Raw genomic sequence first — 22,647 nt, 5'->3', positions numbered from 1 at the left:
GCTTGGCATGCTGCAGTCCATGGGGTTGCAAAGAGCCAGACACAAATGAGCAACTGAACTGAACTGAACTGAACTGAAAGAGGATTCTAAAAGCTACCTTATTAATAATTGATCTATGATAAAGTATAATTTAAGTAATCTAATACAAATGCCAACACAAATAATGTAACCATCATACAGATTATTAGTATTATTATTATCAAGAAAAAACAAATCACTTTTCACTGTGTTCATTGCTATTATCACGGTTTGCCTTGAATATCACAAAAGCCTCCTAACTTGTCTTCTCATTGCCATTGTCCCTCCCTACCCACACTGCCAACAGTGTATTTCTTGGCATAATGGCCACAGAAAGAAATCTGTTCATGATATGCCACAGGTTAAAACCTTACAGTGAGGTCTTCTTTCGAGTTAAAAACAAAGGTTTTAAAGGGCATTGTGCCATTAGGTCCTCCACTACCTCAAAGATCTCACTCACTACACTGCTGTCTCTGCTGTGCATTTTATTTACTTCTGCACATTAACCTCCTCAAACTTGCCAGGTACATTCCTGCCTCATCGCCTATGCATATAACATGCCCTCCCCCTGTTATCCTGTTATTCTAGTTATCTATGCTCATGGCTTACTCTTCATCTCCTTCAATGTTGCCTTCTCAATGAAATCTTTCCTTGATGCACTATTTAAAACTGACAATACTCCCCATCTCAGAATCATTCCATATTCTCCTTCATTGCTCTCTTTTTCTCGTGAATACTTGCCTAACAAAAATAGGATTTACTTATCTAATTTATTGGGGCTCCCCTGGTGGCTCAGATGGTAAACAATCAGCCTGCAGGAAACCCAGATTCGATCCCTGGGTCGGGAAGATCCCCAGGAGAAGGGAATGGCTACCCACTCCAGTATTCTTCATTGGAGGATTCCAAATAATTTATTCCTTGTTTCTCCTTACTAGGGTAAGGACAGGAATTTTGTCCATTTTATTTACTGTTGTGTTCCCTAGTGTGTAGCCTGTACCTAGCATATAATACACACTCAATACATATCAATTTAACCAATGGAAGGTACTATAGTATAGAGTTTAAGTCTCTGAAGTTATACTGCCAGGACTCAGACTCTGGCTTAACCATAATTTGACTTCATAAAATTTTAGTTTCTTTTCTATTAAAATAGGAAAAATTATAATTCCCAGTTGTACCATTCTTGTGAAAATTAAACTAGGTGGTTCATCCAAAAGCATTTAACAAGTCTCTTGGATGACCAGTGGAGTTACTGGTATCAGACTTGCCTTATATTTGTGTTCTGCTTGGTTGCTCCTCCTAAGGCTGTGGTCTGAAAAGTGCCTCCAGACAGAAAGCTGGGGTGATTATGGGAAAACTGGACAAAATATATGAAACAACTTGTTTTAGACACTGGACAAAAGGCAGGATTATGACCCCAAAGAGAAGGAAACAAACAAGGCAAGCCCCCTAATCACCCCAGCTTTCTGTCTGGAGCCACTTTACAGACCACAGCCTAAGGAGATGGAACCAAGTAGAGCATGGCAGTTTCATGTGGTTGAGAAAATGGAAACAAGTTGAGGAAAATCAAAGTACCTGGAATTTACACCCAAAAGGAGGGAGGTGCAATGAGAAAGAAATCCAAAAAGCTGCCTAGTGGTATCTGAGAGCAATGGTTCTCAAACTTTTTGATCTTAAAACCTCTTTACACTCCGAAAAACTGAAGACATCAAAGAGATTTTATTTATATGGATTATATTTGTCAATACTTAGCGTATTAGATGGAGAAGGTGATGGCACTCCACTCCAGTACTCTTGCCTGGAAAATCCCATGGACGGAGGAGCCTGGTGGGCTGCAGCCCATGAGGTCGCGACGAGTTGGACACAACTGAACGACTTCAGTTCCACTTTTCATTTTCATGCATTGGAGAAGGAAATGGCAACCCACTCCAGTGTTCTTGCCTGGAGAATCCCAGGGATGGGGGAGCCTGGTGGGCTGCTGTCTATGGGGTTGCACAGAGTCGGACACAACTGAAGCGACTTAGCAGCAGCAGCAGCAGCAGCAGCAGCAGCAGCAGCAGTGTATTAGAAATTAAAATTGGTAACTTTGTAAATTATTTGTAATATCTGTTAATCAATTCATTTAAATATAAGGGCCACATATATAACATTTAATGAAAATACCTTTTGTGAAAATAAAAATGCAATAGTATAGTAGCAATGTTTTACTTTTTTTGATGGTTCTCTTTATTTTCTGGCTTAACAGAGATGTGGATTTTCACACCTGCTTCTGAGTTCATTTTGTTACGGTATCACATGTCATGTAGCCTCTAGAAAACTTTATTGTATGTTGAAAGTGAAAAGTGAAAGTGAAGTCACTCAGTCATGTCCGACTCTTTGTGACCCATGGACTGTAGTTGGCCAGGCTCCTCTGTCCATGGGATTTTCCAGGCAAGAATATTGGAGTGGGTTGCCATTTCCTTCTCCAGGGGATCTTCCTGACCCAGGGATTGAACCTGGGTCTCCCGCATTACAGGCAGACTCTTTACCATCTGAGCCACCACGGAATCCCAATACAATAACATAGTATTGTATGTTGCTAAGTGAATAAGAGCAGAAAGGCTAATAATATTTAGGATAATTATTTAAAAAGTCTTGAACTCATTGGCCCTAATGAACTATAGTTATCCCTCAGTATCCACAAATGCTTGAGTTCTTCATATAAAATCACATAGTACAGTCAGCCTTCTGTATCCATGAATTCTGCATTGTGTATAAAAGCAGAGTGACTGAAGACACAGCAGTAGAAATCTATCCAAACTGAAGCATGGAGAAAATAAAAATGAGAAAAAATAAACAGAGCTTTAATGACATGAGGGACAATACAAACTGATCTAACGTATGTGCAATTGGAGTTCCTGGAAAAGGGAGATGCTCATAGAAATATGTCTGTAGGAATACTTGCTGAAAATTTTCCATAGCTGGTGAAAAGTACAAAGAAGCTCAATAAACCAAAGCAAGATAATACTCAAAGAAAATCAAACTGAGGCAAAATATAACTGAATTGTCAAAAACACTGTAAGAATAAGAAAATCTTAAAGCTAGAAAAGGGAGACACATAAACAGGCAAGAGAATAAAGACTAACAATTTCTGAGTTCTTTTCAAAATCAAAGAAGCTATAAACATGGAATATTTTGGGAGTTCCCTGGTGGTCCAGTGGTTAGTAGTCTGTGCTTTTATTGCCAAGGTCCTGGGTTCAATCCCTAATGAGGAAACTAAAGTCCTGCAAAAACCTTTGGCACAGCCAAAAAATAAATAAAAGGAAGGGGGAATATCTTCAGTGTGCTGGGGGGTAGCCCTGTAAACTTAGAATTCTATGTCCAGAAAAAATATCCTTCAAGAGAAGAAAAATCACAGAAGACAGAAGTGTGAATCTATAGGGGAGGAAATGGAGAGTACAAGAAATAGTATAAATGTGGGATGAATATAACATTTGTTTTTCTTATTTTTTTACTTCTTTAGAAGACAACTGACGTGTGTGTATGTGTGTGTGTGTGTGTGTGTGGCTCTGCTGGGTCTTTGTTGCTGTCCTGGCTTTTTGCTTTTCTTCTAGTTGCATTGAGTGGGGACTTCTCCTTACGGTGGCTTCTCTTGCTGCAGAGCACCCGCCCCAGGGCACGTGGACTAACAGTTGCAGCTCCCAGGCTCTAGAGCACAGGCTCACTAGTTGTGGCCCATGCGCTTAGCTGCTCTGTGGCACGTGGGATCCTCCCAGACCAGGGATTGAATCCGTGTCTCCTGCATGGGCAGGCAGACTACTTAGCACTGAGCCACCAGGGAAGCCCCACAGTTGACTTTTAAGAGAAAGTCAGTAAATTAAGGCTAAGAGCCAAATCTGTTCCTGTTTTGAAAAATAAAGTTTCCCTATAAAGCAGCCAAGTTCATTCTATCATATATTGTGTATAGCTGATGGCTGAGTTGAGCATTTCAAACTACATGGCTCACCAAGGCAAAAATAGTTACTATTTACTATCTGGACTTTTATAGAAAATACTAGCAAAACTAGTATCATTGTGCTGTGCAATTTGTAACTACTGCTGCTGCTGCAGCTAAGTCGCATCAGTCGTGTCCGACTCTGTGTGACCCCATAGACGGCAGCTCACCAGGCTCTGTGGTCCCTGGGATTCTCCAGGCAAGAGTACTGGAGTGGTTGCCATTTCCTTCTCCAACACATGAAAGTGAAAAGTGAAAGTGAAGTTGCTCAGTCGTGTCTGACTCTTCGCAACCCCATGGACTGCAGCCCACCAGGCTCCTCTGTCTATGGGATTTTCCAGGCAAGAGTACTGGAGTGGGGTGCCATTGCCTTCTCCGGCAATTTGTAACTACACAGGAGTTAAATGTTTGGTAGCAGCAGTACAAAGGTTAGGAGGAGGAACAGAAGTATACTGTTGTAAAATAGTTCTATCATACAGGAAGTGGCAAACTTATTTCATGGTAGATTTTAAAAGGTTCAGTTCAGTTCAGTCGCTCAGTTGTGTTCAACTCTGCGACCCCATGAATCGCAGCACGCCAGGCCTCCCTGTTCATCACCAACTTCCAGAGTTCACTCAAACTCACATCCATCGAGTCGGTGATGCCATCCAGCCATCTCATCCTCTGTCATCCCCTTCTCCTCCTGCCCCCAATCCCTCCCAGCATCAGAATCTTTTCCAATGAGTTAACTCTTCGCATAAGGTGGCCAAAGTATTAGAGTTTCAGCTTTAGCATCAGTCCTTCCAATGAACACCCAGGGCTGATCTCCTTCAGAATGGACTGGTTGGATCTCCTTGCAGTCCAAGGGACTCTCAAGAGTCTTCTCCAACACCACAGTTCAAAAGCATCAATTCTTTGGCGCTCAGCTTTCTTCACAGTCCAACTCTCATATCCATACATGAGCACTGGAAAAACCATAGCCTTGACTAGATGGACCTTTGTTGGCAAAGTAATGTCTCTGCTTTTCAATATGCTATCTAGATTGGTAAGCGTCTTTTAATTTCATGGCTGCAATCACCATCTGCAGTGATTTTGGAGACCCCAAAAATAAAGTCTGCCACTGTTTCCCCATCTATTTCCCATGAAGTGATGGGACCAGATGCCATGATCTTCATTTTCTGAATGTTGAGCTTTAAGCCAACTTTTTCACTCTCCTCTTTTTTTTCATCAAGACGCTTTTTAGTTCCTCTTCACTTTCTGCCATAAGGGTGGTGTCATCTGTGTATCTGAGGTTATTGATATTTCTCCTGGCAATCTTGATTCCAGCTTGTGCTTCCTCCAGCCCAACATTTCTCATGATGTACTCTGCATATAAGTTAAATAAGCAGGGTGACAATATACAGCCTTGATATACTTCTTTTCCTCTTTGGAACCAGTCTGTTGTTCCATGTCCAGTTCTAACTGTTGCCTCCTGACCTGCATATAGGTTTCTCAAGAGGCAGGGCAGGTGGTCTGGTATTCCCATCTCTTTCAGAATTTTCCACAGTTTATTGTGATCCACACAGTCAAAGGCTTTGGCATATATAACCCTAGAGCAACTACTAAAAAAATTAAACATATAAATTTGGCTAATCAGATAACAGAAAAGATAAAAAGAGAAATATTGAAATAATCTCAAATAAGAGAGGAAAATAAAAGAGGAAAAAAACCAGATGAAACAGAATTCTACTACAAGAAGTTCATTTAAACCACCTATATTGATGACATAAATTAAATTAAATACAATATTAAATGTAAATGGTTAAACAAAAGTCAGGGGCTGTCAGAGTGAATTAAAAAGTAAAACTTAACTATATGCTATCTATAACAAATTCTAATTTAAATACAAAGATACAGATTAAAAGGATGCAAAAATATATAACATTCATATACTAGTCATGAGAAAATTGGCATGGCTATATTAATCATCAGGCAAAATGACACCAGAATAAAGAATATTATCAGAAACAAACAGGGGCATTTCCCAATGATAAAAGGGTAAATTCATCAAGAAGACATACAAATCCTAAATATATGTGTACTTGATAAGAGAACCTCAAAATAAAGGATGGACAAATGGATAAATCTAAAAGAAGAAACAGTCAAATTTGCAAGTATAAATTGATGATTTCCACACTCTTTTCTGTATAGATAGAACAAGTAGATTGAAAGTCAAAAAAGCCCTTGAAACACAGAGGTGATTGATAAATAGTAGCTATTATTATTGTATTGTAAATACAGTTAATTATAGCTAAAGAAGGGCTTCTCCAGTAACTCAGCAGTAAAGAATCTACCTGCAATGCAGGAGATGCAGGAGACATGGGTTCGATCCCTGCATCAGGAAGATCCCCTGGAGGAGAAATGGCAACCCACTTCAGTATTCTTGCCTTGGAAATCACAGGGACAGAGGAGCCTGGTGGGCTAACATCCATAGGGTTGCAAAGAATCAGACCCAACTGAGCGACTGACATATACACACACACACACACACACAGCTAATGAAAACTTTTAATAATAGAAAATCCTGTAACCTAAGTAGATGTAATAGGAGCCACTTGTTACAGTGGTCCAGGGATTCAAATTGCTAAAGAAGCAAAGATTCTATCAAAAGAAAAACTATACCATGTTTGGGGCTAGAAACAGCAGTATCACTGACTAATAGCAGTATGTCCGATCATAATACAGACTTTATAAAATTATAAAAGCAAAATCTATGCATGCTACTTTTAAAATACTTGAGGCATCTAACACTGAATCTTAGAAATCAGAGTTGGAAAGCAGTAGTTAACTTTATAGACAGAGATGATGCAGTATAGCTTCCTACTCTGATGATGACATTTAAATTTCAGTAATCAATTCTTGGTATCAAATTATTAGCCAAATATCACATTCTTATTTTTTTTTTAATTTAAAAAATAAGCTTCAATGAGCCATTATTTTCATATGGTAAAATTTATCCTTTTTTATTTTTATTTATTTTGACAAATTACCACAAAGTAACATTATTCATCACCACCCATAGTCACTATTATTTTTTGTAGTGAGAACAAATGATGTCTACTCTTTTAGCAATTTCAAGTATACAGTATATTATTGTTAACTATAGTCATCATGCTGTACATTCAGTCTCCAGAACTAATTCATGTCATAGCTGAATTTTTGCACCTTTGATCAATGTCTCCCCTTTTTTCCCACCCTTAGTCTTTGGTAATCAACTTTCTACTCTGAATAGGACTCAAAAAAAAAAAAAAAGATTCCATATATAAGTGAGATAATACAATATCTTTTTGTGTCTGGCTTATTTCACTTGGTACAATATCCTCTGAATCATCCATGTTGTCACATGGCAGAATTTCTGTCTTTTTTAAGGTGAACAAAATTCACTCTTCTTAAGTGAGGCAGGAGACCAGGGTTCAATCCCTGGGTTGGAAAGTTCCTCTGGAGAAGGGAATGGCAATCCACTCCAGTATTCTTGCCTGGAGAATTACATGGACAGAAAAGCCTGGCGGGCTATACTCTGTGGGGTCACAAAGAGTTGGACACGACTGAGTGACTAACAGTTCCATAAGTTTTGACCAATGTATTAAGTCATGAAACCACCAACACCATAAACCAGGTACAGAATATTTCTATTACCTCTGAAAATTCCTCCCAACCCTAATATGATCAATCTCCCCTTCTTACTTCTAGCTTCAGGCAAAGTCTGGATCATGCTTGGCTTGGAATGCCACATTAAGAATGTCAAGTCTTCATCTTAGGAGAAATGGGAAGCCTTAAGTTTCACAAACAGGACAGAAATAATTAGATTTGTGTTTTTTAAAAGCATCATCTTGGTTGTGATATGGAGAAGTGATTGTCAGAATAAAGAATGTAGGAAAAACAGGAAGTCCTGCAGTAGACCAAATGAAAGATAACAGTAACTTGACTTAGGGTGGTAGTAATGGATACAGAGGGCTTCCCTGACAGCTCAGTTGGTAAAGAATCTGCCTGCAATGCAGGAGACCCCGGTTCAACTCCTGGGTCGGGAAGATCCACTGGAGAAGGGAAAAGCTACCCACTCCAGTATTCTTGGGCTTCCCTTGTGGCTCAGCTGGTAAAGAATTCGCCTGCATTGCCGAAGACCTGGGTTCAATCCCTGGGTTGGGACGATCCCCTGGAGAAGGGAAAAGCTACCCATTCCAGTATTCTAGCCTGGAGAATTCCATGAACTAGGGAAAAGTTACCCACTCCAGTATTCTGGCCTGGAGAATTCCATGGACTGTATAGTCCATGGGGTTGCAAAGAGTCGGACACGTCTGAGCGACTTGCCGTCCTCGTTAGAATAGTGGTGATGATCCCCGCCTGTCATGCAGGAGACCAGGGGTTAGATTCCCCGACAGTGAGGCAACACGTCCTTGTGCTTGCTTTGGCAGCACATACACGACTTCCCTGGTGGCTCAGACGGTAAAACGTCTGCCTACAATGCGGGAGACCTGGGTTCCATGCCTGGGTTGGGAAGATCTCCTGGAGAAGGAAACGGCAACCCACTCCAGTATTCTTGCCTGGAAAATCTGATGGACGGAGGAGCCTGGCAGGCTACAGTCCATGGGGTCGCAAAGAGTCGGACACAACTGAGCGACTTCACTTTCACTTTCATACTAAAATTGGAATGATACAGAGAAGATTAGCATGGCCCCTGCACAAGGATGACACGCACATCTGTGAAATAGTCCGTAGTTTTGGTGCTTCCCTCATAGCTCAGTTGGTAAAGAATCCACCTGCAAGGCAGGAGACCCCGGTACAACTCCTCGGTCCTGACGATCCGCGGGAGAAGGGATAGACTGCCCACTTCAGTGTTGATAGAAGTGGTTGAATTTAAGGTATTTGTAAAGTAAAATTAACAGAACTTGATGAATTGAACATGGACTGGAGGTTCAAAAAAGGATTCTTATATTTCTTCAGTTGGCTATATAGTGAAGCCATCTTGAAAAGGTAAGGAATGAAGGACAAAAGGAGTGGGAATTTGAAGATGACTAGTACAGTTTTGGACATGTTGCTTTGGGATTATGTTTAGAAATATCAAGCTGAACAGAAATCTTGACTACAGATACAAATTTAAGAATCAAAGGCAAAAAAAAAAAAAAAAAGAATTAAAGGCAGATAACTGAAGCCTGGGTAGGGATGAGATCTTCTAAGAGAAAGACTATTTTTCAATTAAAGTAAAAATTTTAAAAAGAGCAATTAATTTTAATGCCTTTTAGAGAAAAGAGCACATGTAGTGTACCAAATTCTCATCAGCCTTCTGATGTCAAACACAATAATCATCATTTTAATGGAATATCCTAACAGACTATCATAATTACCTTATGGGCTAGGTCCTATCATTATTCTCATGTTACATATGAAGAAGCTAAGGAGACTCTTTGTGACCCCATGGACTGTAGCCCACCAGGTTCTTCTGTCCATGGGATTTTCCAGGCAAGAAGACGGGAGTGGGTTGCCATTTCCTTCTCCAGGGGATCTTCTCGACCCAGGGATAGAACCCATGTCTCCTGCATTGGCAGACGGATTCTTTACCATCTGAGCCACCAAGGAAGCCCTTTAGCAAGAATAAGCACTGCATATGTATAGTAATAATGTAGGAACAAATGATGAAGCTTTGAAACAAACTATGAGTAGAAAAAAGATTTCAAGAAAATCAAATGAGTTTAGTGGTTTGTCCAATGACACAGAAATTAATCTCCTGCCCAGTTAGCTTAAATTGTTTCATGTTATACAAGTATCATCTGTAACAAGATGTTATCCAACATTAACTCTGTTTAGGAACTGGTTTCAGTTTGGCTCACAAGAAGGAATACTTTCTAGAAAGTCATCAGTGTCAACTGACTTAGTTTTCTTGGGTTATATGAAAATCTAACTCAGTTTACCAGACTCAATAAGGATGACAGTCAGAGAAGGAAAGTTTACTGAGTGATAAGAATTTACAAATAAAAAGGATGTAGGGAAGGCTTCTAAGTAGATAGCCTTGGGTATTATCTCTTAATCAAGAAATTTTGTTTTATGTCTATAGTCTTTTTTATGCATGTGCTTTTATGTTTGCAACTGTTGATATGATGAGGTCCCCAGAAAGTTTTAGAGTGGAGTCAAGTTAGGTAAAGACATGGGCTTTAAAGTCAAAGGTTCTTTAAACATCTTTATTCCTAGACCCTGCAAACAGGCTTAATAAGTTAGATTTTAAAAAGAAAATAATGAGCAAAATGGGCTTCCCCACAGCAATGCAGGAGACCTGGGTTTGATTCCTGGGTAGGGAAGATCCCCTGGAGGAGGAAATGGCAACCTATTCCAGTATTCTTGCCTAGAGAATCCCATGGACAGAGAAGCCTAGTGGGCTACAGTCCATGGGGTTGCAAAGAGTAGGACATGACTGAGTGACTAAGCACTGAACAGAAAAAATATTTCTACTATTAGCAATAAGAATGCTTTGGAACCTAGTGGAATGGGGAGAATCTCTGAAGAGCAGGAATGCCAGTTCTCTGATCAGATATGGACTTTTAGTCTGTCATGGGAACACAAAAAAGTGATCTTTCTTCCCTTACAGATGCTCATCTCTCAATGATGACCCAAACAAACAACCCTGTCACTTCACTGAACTGCAGTGCAGCTACTTACAGTCTAAACCTCCATGTAATTTTACCTTCTGGATATAACACGAGATTTTTATTTTACTTTAGTCATTTGCAGTTGAAATGACTTGGGTGCCATATGGATGACTGGTAACCTTACTAGAATGCCCTAAAACATGCTGTGTCAGGCTAAGTTGGATTTTTAGGTTATAATATGCCTGACAAAAATAAAAAGTGTTATGATATAATATTTAATATTCAAGATATTTAAGTCATTTCATAAAAAGGTAGACATGACTGAAGTGACTCAGCACAAAAATACCCATTTGAACAACAGAGACACTGAGTCTTCAAGTCAGTCCCCAGATTAGAAGGTCTTGGATAAGGTTTTTTAAACTTCTTTATGCCCAGACCCTGCATACAGGAAGAGCCATGTGCAAGTTATCTTTTTTTTTATAATATTTAACTGTGTGGATCACAATAAACTGTGGAAAATTCTGAAAGAGATGGGAATACCAGATCACTTGACCTGCCTCTTGAGAAACCTATATGCAGGTCAGGAAGCAACAGTTAGAACTGCACATGGAACAACAGACTGGATCCAAATAGGAAAAGGAGTATGTCAAGGCTGTATACTGGCACCCTGTTTATTTAACTTATATGCAGAGTGCATCATGAGAAATGCTGGGCTAGAAGAAGCACAAGCTAGAATCAAGATTGCCGGGAGAAGTATCAATAACCTCATATATGCAGATGACACCACCCTTATGGCAGAAAGTGAAGAGGAACTAAGAAGCCTCTTGATGAAAGTGAAAGAGGAGAGTGAAAAAGTTGGCTTAAAGCTCAACATTCAGAAAACGAAGATCATGGCATCTGGTCCCATCACTTCATGGGAAATAGATGGGGAAACAGTGGAAATAGTGTCAGACTTTATTTTTTGGGGCTCCAAAATCACTGTAGATGGTGATTGCAGCAATGAAATTAAAAGATGCTTACTCCTTGGAAGGAAAGTTATGACCAACCTAGATAGCATATTCAAAAGCAGAGATATTGCTTTGCCAACAAAGGTCCGTCTAGTCAAGGCTATGGTTTTTCCAGTGGTCATGTATGGATGTGAGAGTTGGACTGCAAAGAAAGCTGAGCACCGAAGAACTGATGCTTTTGAACTGTGGTGCTGGAGAAGACACTTGAGAGTCCCTTGGACTGCAAGGAGATCCAATCAGTCCACTCTGAAGGAGATCAGTCCTGGGTGTTCATTGGAAGGACTGATGCTAAAGCTGAAACTCCAATACTTTGGCCACCTCATGCGAAGAGTTGACTCATTGGAAAAGACCCTGATGCTGGAAAGGACTGGGGGCAGGAGGAGAAGGGGACGACAGAGGATGAGATGGCTGGATGGCATCACCGACTCGATGGATGTGAGTTTGAGTGAACTCCGGGAGTTGGTGATGGACAGGGAGGCCTGGTGTGCTGTGATTCATGGGGTCACAAAGAGTCAGACATGACTGAGCGACTGAACTGAACTGAACTGAACAAATAGATATTGCATAACGATTAAACAAGTAGGGCAATAATAGTAATTAGAGAGCACAGCTAAATTCAAATAATGATAACTAATTGTAAATACTTTCTTCTTGCTTGCTTATTGTGTGATTGATAAATATATATATTTCAGTTGTTGACTCTGAATTTAAGTACTATTATTCCCATTCCCATGTTTACAGTAGGGAAACTAAGGTTTATGGATGTTTACTCACACTCACAAAGCCAGTAGTAAATCAAGTTGACCTAACTCCAAAGTCCAGTCTCTTAACTGATATGTTTTGCTGCTTCCTAATTATAACCCATTAATACTGACAATTTGTCAACTGTATCTCTACCACCATAGGTAGACAGCTAAATGTCAACTGTTTACACAGATTCAGAATTCTTGTTGGAAAAACTGAGTTAATAATCTTTAGATAGACTATTCTTTTCTTGTAGCCTTATAGCATGGTGTCTTAAGAAAGGGGAAATGAAAATGTGAGATAAAGAAAAGAGAGAAGGAAAATGCCAAGGATTATAAGAGAAAATATATGATTTAGAGATCACATCCCTTTTGTGGACTAGGATAAAATAATAAGAACAGTGATTAGAATATTATGCAAAGAGGTTGCTTCAAAGCAAACTCAAAAGGAAAAGATTTTCATCTATAGGGGAAGAGAAGAAAGGAAAAAGGTTTATCAGAGAAGAGAATGTTACTTTAGGTTTAATTTCAGCCTTTTTCAAATTAAGAGGAGAAATAAATGCATTCTTGTTCCAGAAATGAAACACCAGTAATTTTTTTTTCCTTTCCATATGTAGAAAAGAATGTTGACACAACATGAAACATGGTGGAATAACCTTACAACACTATATTAAAAAATAACAATAAATGTCCCCTCTTAAAAATATGAGATGCTTGAATGCAATTGAGATTATTAATTTCTTAGAATTGCATGCTTCATTGAAATTTAAAACAATATTTTTAAGAAACATATGTATTGTACTATTGGCATTAATTGCAATTTTCTAGTCTTTTGGGAAGAGTAGAGTTTTAAATAGGTTAAACGCCATCTTTCTCCACTCCCTGAACCAGCTTCTCAAACCCCCATTATTACCAAGTTAGTCTCTGAAACCAGAAGAAAGACCTTTTCTTGCAACCTGCTGAAGAGCGCCCTCTAGTGTTATTTTGCAAATGAAATGTGCTCATATCATTTTTTTCATGAATTGTACTGTTTATATTGGACGTTAGGTTTTCTTTGGAATGTGGGCCAGAAAAATAAGTGATGCTTTAGAACAATTTTCTGGCTTATAATGCCAGATAACTGATACTATCATAATATATTAAGGAGTGAGAAGTTTTCTTTTTTTAACTTTTATGAAATGAGACACATCTATTTTTAAAATAATAGACTTTTGGTTGAAGGGTCATCTTTTAAAGAAAATAATTTGCAAAAATTTTTCATAGTACCAATAAAAAGAGGAGCTAATTTTCTCAGACAGAAGTTAATAGTGACAATAATAGCTTCTCTCAACCTCTCAATCTCTGGAAACTTATCTACTTAGGCTGGTGGTATCCTAAAACTGAAAAAACACTTGTGTTTAACTTTTTATTTCTGATGATATATAGTACAAATGTTCAATCAAAATCCAAAAGGGGAAACACAGAAAAACAAATTACCTGACTATAAGATGAGTATACTTTTAAATTCCAGGAAAAAGAAAGCATGAGATAATCTAAAAGGCAGTATTAAATAATGGCAATATTTTCCTTTAAACAGTTTTGACACTAGCACAGAGAAATTTAAAGGAGTGAAGAAAATAATTTTTTTCATTTTCTAATACACATCAAGTAATCTGAACCATGAGTAATTCCATTAACTATCACTTTATCTTGGGCGTAATGTTTTCCATTTTTAAAAAGAACGTATGCACGATGAATTAAACCAGAGCATGAAGAACTAAAGGACTAATAAGCAGGTTAAGCATGTACATGTGTGTGGTATGTCTATGTATGTATGCTTGTTTATGTACTGATGTCATCCTGTTTAATAAAGTGAGGGTCAGTCAGACACCTGGCCCAGGACATGGGTAAATATAAGATCTCTGAAATTGCATTCTGGTGAATGATGAATAAAAGAACACTGAGGGAAACATTCGTAGATCTATTAGTTTTGTTTTCTTTTTAAATTTTGTTTCATTTTTTTGGTGGGAGGAGGTATGTTATTCTGCATTGTTCACATTCAATAAGTTTAAATGTGCATGAAAAAGGGATTAAAGAAAATATGCTAAATAAACTTTAAAAATTGTGAATCACTATGTTCTACACTGAAATCTATATACTATTGAGAATCAACTATACCTCAATAAGAATGTTAAATAATACCAATCCAAAAATATAAGTGGTAAAAATAAAAGGTAATGTGTCTTAATATTTCTAGAATAGGACAAGGTTTAGAGATGAAATATTCTTAAAACACAGCCTTCAAATACTTGTGTTATCTAAATCTTTGAACAATGCCCAATCAGAAAAGAGTTCTAACAAAGAGATGACAGATTAGACAGAGAAATGGGTATAAACAGACCATGACAGATTAAAAAACCTCTGGGTTCTGTTTCTGTTCCTGACTCACCATTGACCCTGACAAAGTCAGTGATCACCACAGTGATTCAGCTTCTCCATCAAACGGAGGCAATAATTCTTGCCAGAAACCACACAGGAATGTTGATATTGGGAGGATTAGTGTGATAATGTATAGAACTTAAGGAATGTTACTGTGCTATGAGCACTTTTGGAAAATATCTTGCTCTTTTGCTACCCCCAAAGTTTAAGAAGATAAAAGATACATAAAACAGTAAGTTAAATTCTGCATAGCATCTTCATTTTCGTTTATCTTGATCATTTCTTCAACGTGCCATTTTTATTACTTATTTGTTAATATTTTTATGCCTAGGAATTTCTAATTCACCTCTATCTTATTTGCCTTATTTTTAGTCTTCTATTTATACAAAACAATGATTTATTCTTGTCTGAGTTTCTCCCTTCCCTCATTGTATTTATATGTTTTGGTACTTGGCTCTTTTCTTTCTACTATCCATTTCTACATTATTTGATTATAATAAAAGCAACCTTAACAATGACCTAGCACTTAATACATGTGGAAGTTCTTTGTAAACAAACTATTATCTTATTTCATGTATTTACTCAAGCTAATCTCAATCAGAAAAACTGTTGATAGTTTATATTATTTCTATATAGGAAAATGTTCACCCTGTCAGTTTGAAAGAGGAAATAACCAATGACATAATAAACCAACAATAAACATTATTATAATTTTTCAAAGATTTTTCTGGCAAATAATAGCACAGATACTTCAGAAAAATTTCAAGTTATAAAATACATATTTATCGCAATTTATCAAATGACATAGCTTACATTTACAACCTCAGGATAAAAAAATAAAAGTATTTCACACTTCCGTTTTCAACTCTATTACTTTTGATTGGACAACAGTAGAAATCACTTAACATATGTAAAATATGGAAACGAGTATTTCACTGTGCTCTTGGAATGATTAATTATGCTTTTACATAAGAACAAAAGCTATGTGAACATATGGTATTATTACTTTAATACAGGTAATTCATTGTAGCATGCAATAGCCATATATAGACCAAATAATAATCATCTACTATATACAATAAAATAAAGCCCTCACTGAAACTGGAGAAATGCTTCTTTCTGTCGCTAATTAGTTTTTAATAAATGATACATAATAAATGGCAACAATCTAATTTATCACAGTTTAGGCATAGTCCTTGAATGGGGGATGGGAGTGTATGAACTCTGGCAGCTGTGAAAGCTGTTTTCACCTAGCCTGTGAAAACTTCTCTGTTAGAAGGCATTGTTCTCAAAGTTTGAAAAGGTGCAGGCTCTCATCAGGTCATTTCAGGTAGGTGGTGTGGCTAACAGACAGTAGTTCCTATATAGCACAAAGTTCTCACTACAGATAAGTTGTCTGTTTTTGGTCTGAATCACTTAGTATTGGTTTTAAAGCACAGATACACAGGCACACACAGAGTTTTACTGAAATTAACACATAGAGTAGTATGTAGCCTTTTTCACTTCCAGATGTGAGAAATACATTTATATTACTAGTTTTGATTATTTTCAAAGCTGATTTTTGGTTCCCTGACATTAAATTCTACAAACTAGGCCAATTTAATTTTTTCATGATATATTTCAATAGACTAGAAAACCTGGTGGTATTTGTTGTTCTAAGGATCCAGATGATATTTATTTTCTATACCTGGCTCCTGCTTAAGTGCAACAGTGTATTAGTAAAGATAAAGGGATACATTATAACCATAAGCATTTAACAAGGATCTAACAGTTGTATTCTACTTATTGTAGGAGGAATATTTGTGTTCCTCTTTTACTAAAAGTCTCATCTAGACCCGCCTAAGAAATAAAGCAGGTGAGAAGATGGGTTTTATTAAGATTTAGCCAACAAAATGGCCCAATATGTTCAGTAAATGCACCCCTACCTCCATGCTCCCATTTGCCATAATCCATTGCTTTAATAACATACTGCCAGCATTCATGCACTTCTGCATGTGAAGACAGGGACATCTTGGATTAAAACAATACTGAAGGAAAGCAATTGTTTCCTCTCAAAAGTGTAGAACTGAAATATACTCAGGTTAAAATTAACCATTTCCATATCACCATGGTTAGGAAAATTTTATTCTTTTATTTATTCTAAAGAAAATTTAAAGTAGATCTTCTACAGAGAATTTCCCCTCCATTGGATCAATCTGTGAGTGCCTTTGTTCTCAAACAGTGTGCTTTCCTTATGCTGAAATTTTTGAGCAAAGCTCCACTATGAGGAGTTAGATTTAGAAAGTTTAATTTTCTTTATAATCAGTACAAGTGTACCTCTTTCCATTCATTCTCTATGGAGCTAAACACACACACACACACAGAATGTATCCTTTTCATAAAGTGGGCTTCATATGATCCTTTTTAATCATATAAAGCTAAACCACCTTCTACTGTACTTTAGATGCAAGCCATCACATCCCTACAAAAAATAGGTTATCTTTATATAGTAAGTGTACTTAATAGTATTATGCCTTGACACTCCTTCATATTGCTCATGTGTTCAGATACACACATGCACATACTCACACACACAAAAAAACTCCATTTCTATTAAGTCAAATTCATCTAACATTGCATAGTATGGCTGGTATTTCTATATCTTTTCCTCCTTTAAATGTGACTAGCTATTTACACCCTAACAATTCTGGTACAGAGCTGATTTAGCATTTTTATTGGAATGTGAAAGCTCTTAAAAGAAGAAAAAATCTAATCAGGCAGAAGAGATAGAAAACTTGCTGAATTTTCTCTCACCCCCCTAACACCCCCCTGAATCCTATCAAAAGCACATCTTCCATTCATTGCTTCCCGGTGTCATTATGACAAGCGGCTACAAATCAATAGCAGAGGGAAAGGCAGGACCAACCCGCACTCACCAAGTGATAAAGATTCACTCTCAGCCTCGATTTGCTAATAGCCCATAATAGCAGCCATTGGCGCCCTGCATTAAATCATACATTTCACTCTGCGTTTATTATGGGATTTTTAAAACTCCTCACCAAATTGGATTTTCTCGATGGTCTCTAATTTCCACATTTATCATTTAAAATTAAACTCCTCTGTGGAGAGGGGGAATAGAGAAGAAGAAAGTAGAGAAAGGCCAGAGAATACTGTGTTTTTTCTTTTAACCCCCCCTTTTTTTTTATGAAAACCCATAAATAATACCAGGTATCACAGTCATAAGCAGCAGGGTTTTTAATCTATAAGAATATTCTAGAAATTTGGCTGGAATACTTTGTATGTGCTGGTCTAATAAATGAAGATGACAATTATATATATATATATAAAGCAGGTTTTAAACAAAAGGAATTTTGGTGAAAAAAATTCTCAGTAATGCTGTACAGAGGTGAATTGCAAAAGCAATGGAAAATAAGTTAGTGTTACATTATGCAAATACTCCAAGGAGCTGTAAAGAGAGTGCTCAGCAAGTATAGTATTCTAGTTTTTTTAAAACTATATTTATCTTATTTCAAAGCTCAGTGACAGAGAAAAAATACAAATTCATTTATGGGTTTCTAATTATGTAACAGTTTGCTTAACTATGTATACATTCTCAGTTTAAAAAAATATTTTACAATTTCATAGAATCCAGTAGCAAAGCTGCCTCTTGACTGCTGCAGCAAAGCCCCAAACAAGTTCTTCAGTCTCCCATAGATACCCTGCAACAATGAAATCAACCCATGGGAACTGAAATCACTACGAATTTAAGCATACATAATGTCTTTGGATAAAATGTTTCTTATTCTCTGAATATAAAAAATGAAAATTAAATTTCATGTCTATAGCATAAATTGAAAGGGCTATATTTTCTCAAGCCTGCATGGTTGAGACATAGAATGACCTAGTTTTAACTATAGTACTGGCAGGACCCAAAGACTTAAGAAGGGAACTAATCAGTCCATATTCAGAGATGCTTGAAAAGGCTAGAGGTTTAATGAAAGCTTGAATGATTCTCTGATTTTTTGTTCCTTTTGGAGATTTCCTCAGCAATAAAATCCATCTACATCATTTTCCGTAAGAAACAAATGACCTTTTAAAACACAGTGTTTGAAGCAGAGTTTAAAACTTCAGCTACTTTATAATAATACTTCATTTCATCTTCACAGGCCCTCTTTTGTTTTAGAATTTTGTCACTGATAAAATTTTTTAAACCTTTTTCAATGATCCTGCTTTTGTATGATCTGTGGCTAAAGAAGATATTTACATTTTTAAATGATTAAAAAATAAAAAGATAATATTAATAACATAAAATATATGAAATTCAAATTTCAATGCCCATAAATATTAATAGTTTAAAAAATAGTCACATTCTTTTGTCTAACTACTAGCTATGTCTGCTTTCATGCTACAACAATAGAGCTGAGAAACTGGGGTAGAAATTCATATGGTATAGAATCTAGAATATTTACTATCTGGCTCTTCACAGAAGAAGTTTGCTAACCTCTGCTGAAAAGTGTTCCATTGTGTGATTATGCCACAATATTATCCATTTTGTTTTTGAAGAACATTTGGACTGTTTCTGGTATTGACTATTATAAATATGTGCTACAAAATTCTAGAACATGTCTTTTATGAGCATACACATACCTAGGAGTAGAACTGCTGGGTGTAAGGTATGTATACATTCAGTTTTATAGTTGTTGCTGAGCAGTTTTCTAGTGCTTTTTATCAGTGAACACTCCTACCAGCAGTGCATGGAAATTCCAGTTTCTTTTCTTCTCTCCAACTTTTGGTATTTTAGCTATTCTTGTCCCACCCCCCCTCCCCCCGCCCCTTTTATTGGTCTTCATCGTGGCATGTGGGCTTCTCTAGTTGTGGCATGCAGGATTACTTGTCCCGTGGCATGTGGGATCTTAGTTCCCCAATCAAGGATAGAACCCATGTCCCCTGTATTGGAAGGTGGATTCTTAATGACTGAACAATGAGGGAAGTCTCATTTGTTCTTTTGATATGTATCTACCTTATGTCTGATAAGGCTGAGAGTACTTTCTCATATGTTAATTGCCATTTAAATATTCTCTTTTTTGAAGCAGCTGTTTTAATCTTTGTCTATTTTTCTATAGGGTTGCATGACTTTTTGTTATTGAATTGTAGGAGTTATTTATATATTATAGTCACAAGTGTTTTGTCAGGTTATCTTCTGTAAATATCTTCTAGGTTGTGGTATGCCTTCTTCTTCTTAAGGGTGTCTTTTGATGAACAGAAGTTTTTAATCTTGATGTAGTCTGGTGAATCCATTTTTATTTGCAGTTAGCACTCTGTGCTTTAAGAAATATACCCTATTACAAGAAGATTGTGAATTTATTTGGATTTTTCATTTGTATCAATAGGTCATTTGTGAATAACGACAATTTTATTTTTTTCTGATGCTTATTTCTTGTCTTATTGTACTAGCTAGGAACTACAGTACAATGATGAATAGAAATGATGAATGGTGAGTATCTTTGATTTTTATAGATTTTCTTAATCAGGTTAAAGAATTTCCTTTCTGTTCCTAGTTTTTATTATGAATGGTTACTAAAATTTATCAAAGACCAAAAAACTTATAGAGATGACCACGTGATTCTCTTATTATTTTTCTGTTAATATGGTGAATTACATTGATTAATTTCAAAATGTTAAAAATTCCCCATTCATTCCTGGAATAAACTTGATTCATATTTCTATATTACTGGATTCAATTTGCTGGCATTTGTTTAAAATTTTTATATCTATATTCATGGGAAAGATCATTTTGTAATTTTCTTGCGGTAATCTTGTGTGGTTTTAATATCAACTTTCTTGTATATTTAAAAAGTTTCTGGTGAAATTGCAAGAGCTACTTTTGGCAAACTGCAAACTTGAGTGGAAATTCAAGCTGCTGTCCTTTATTATAATGGCACAGGGAACTCTGATACTTATGAGTTTTTCATACTCTGCTGTACGTTCCTTTAAGTTTCATGACTCTATTCCTGAGTACTTGCTTCTATTATATCAGCTTTTGAAGATTCATCTAAAGTTTCTAAATTTTATTTTACTTCTCCCTCTGGTGAATTTAAGGGTTCACAATAAGAATTTTTTTGTCCATAATTATGTATTAGTCTGGTACTATCTGCAAGAAAAGGTATTATGGGAAGTTAAAAGAAGTAGAACTTAAATTCTCTGTCTTCAGTGAGTTTAGAATGCAGTAAATTAAATCAGCCTCTTAAAAAATTTTCAAATTAATTACAGAATAATCTTTAACTAAATTTCATTCAAATTCATGAAGCTTTAAAAAAATGACTTCTATTACAATGGGGAAAACAAGTTAATGAAAGAAAAATTAGAATTAAAGAAAAGCACAAAGAAGGTGCAAAATCACTTGTCGTTACACCAAGAAATATAACCATTAACTAACATTTAATGGCTTCCCAGGTGGCTCAGCGGTAAGGAATCCGCCTGCCAGTGCAGGAGCCGCAGGAGACTCAGGTTTGATCCCTGGGTGAAAAAGATCCCCTGGAGGAGAGTATGGCAACCCACTCCAGTATTCCTGCCTGGGGAATCCCATGGACAGAGGAGCCTCGCAGGCTACAGTCCATAGGGTTGCAAACAGTCAGACACGACTGAAGCAACTCAGCATGCACACATGCACGCTAACATTTAAATTTTGTTGAAGATTAGATAATCTTCAATGTGTTCATCCTCATATTTTCTGTATAGTAGACAATTCCATAGTTAGTATATCCTATTAATCTCACCTGTACATAATTTGGACATACACTGGAAGGACTGATGCTGAAGCTGAAACTCCAATACTTTGGCCACCTGATGTGAAGAACTGACTCATTTGAAAAGATCCTGATGCTGGGAAAGACTGAAGACAGGAAGAGAAGGGGATGACAGAGGATGAGATGGTTGGATAGCATCACTGACTCAATGCACATGAGTTTGAGTAAACTCTGGGAGTTGGCGATGGACAGGGAGGCCTGGCGTGCTGCAGTCCATTGGGTCACAAAGAGTTGGACACAACTGAGCGACTGAACTCACTGAACTGAACTGTACATACTTTTTGTTCTATTTAGTAGTATTAAAAAAAAAACCTTTTTAAAGATAAATTTAGAAAAATAACTTCTATAGTTTGTATTACTATAAAACAAGTACAAAAATTAGGAAAAAAATTTAAATGTGTGAAATGAAACTCCTCTCTCTTTCTCAACCAATCAGATATGACACTATACCTTTGCTCCCAATTCAGAAAGCGTCTATTACCTGTTTGGTAAGTCCAGTATCTCGCCACATCTCTGCATTTAAAATATCCTCCCCTCTGATATGTGACAAATTAAAAGCTGTTAGGATTTGTTTTTGTGCAAAAAATAATTTTACATTTCTTGTATAATAATGAAGTACAGAATTGCTATCTTAGAGCTGATTTACCATAATGGCACAGGCTTTGGTGAGTTTGAAACCTGGCGCCACCACTCACAAATTAATTACATTCTCTGTACCTCAGTTACTCATCTATAAAACGGAAGAAATAATGGTAATGACCTCATGGAGTTGTTATTAGGATTAAGTAAGTTGAGACAAGTGAAGGACTGTTGGGTACATAAGAGGTGCTCAGTAAATGTCAGCTTTGCATAGGCAAGCTAAAAGCCTGTTCATTTAAAATACATATAAGGAACAGCTACACTTACTGTTATCAAACTGAAAAACCTCCTTCAGTTTGCCCCCACTGGCATACCTCTTTTCTTCAGTCCCGAAGAGTGTCTTTTTAAACTAGTTCCTTTCTGTTCTTGCTGTTTCCTGTCATTATTTTCTGACTTATTCTTGAAACAATGAAAAAGTCCTCTGCTTTTAGAATTTATTTCTAAAAGCTTACTTCTATTATAAAATCT

At 36.9% G+C, this 22,647-nt stretch overlaps 1 long non-coding RNA gene and 1 other non-coding gene across 4 annotated transcripts in view; one reads left to right on the top strand and one right to left on the bottom strand.

Moving 5' to 3' along the window:
- Nucleotides 1-22,647, bottom strand: part of LOC123330436 — a 248,184-nt gene that overhangs the window by 66,275 nt on the left and 159,262 nt on the right. The window lies entirely within an intron of this gene.
- LOC112580514 lies at nt 8,622-8,729 on the top strand. The gene has a single exon (XR_003104909.1). It is a non-coding gene; the product is annotated as a U6 spliceosomal RNA (small nuclear RNA).

The sequence above is a fragment of the Bubalus bubalis genome, chromosome 18 (assembly GCF_019923935.1).
Source record: "Bubalus bubalis isolate 160015118507 breed Murrah chromosome 18, NDDB_SH_1, whole genome shotgun sequence".
NCBI classification, from domain to species: Eukaryota; Metazoa; Chordata; class Mammalia; order Artiodactyla; family Bovidae; genus Bubalus; species Bubalus bubalis.
This window is presented reverse-complemented; position numbering and strand designations above follow the sequence as displayed.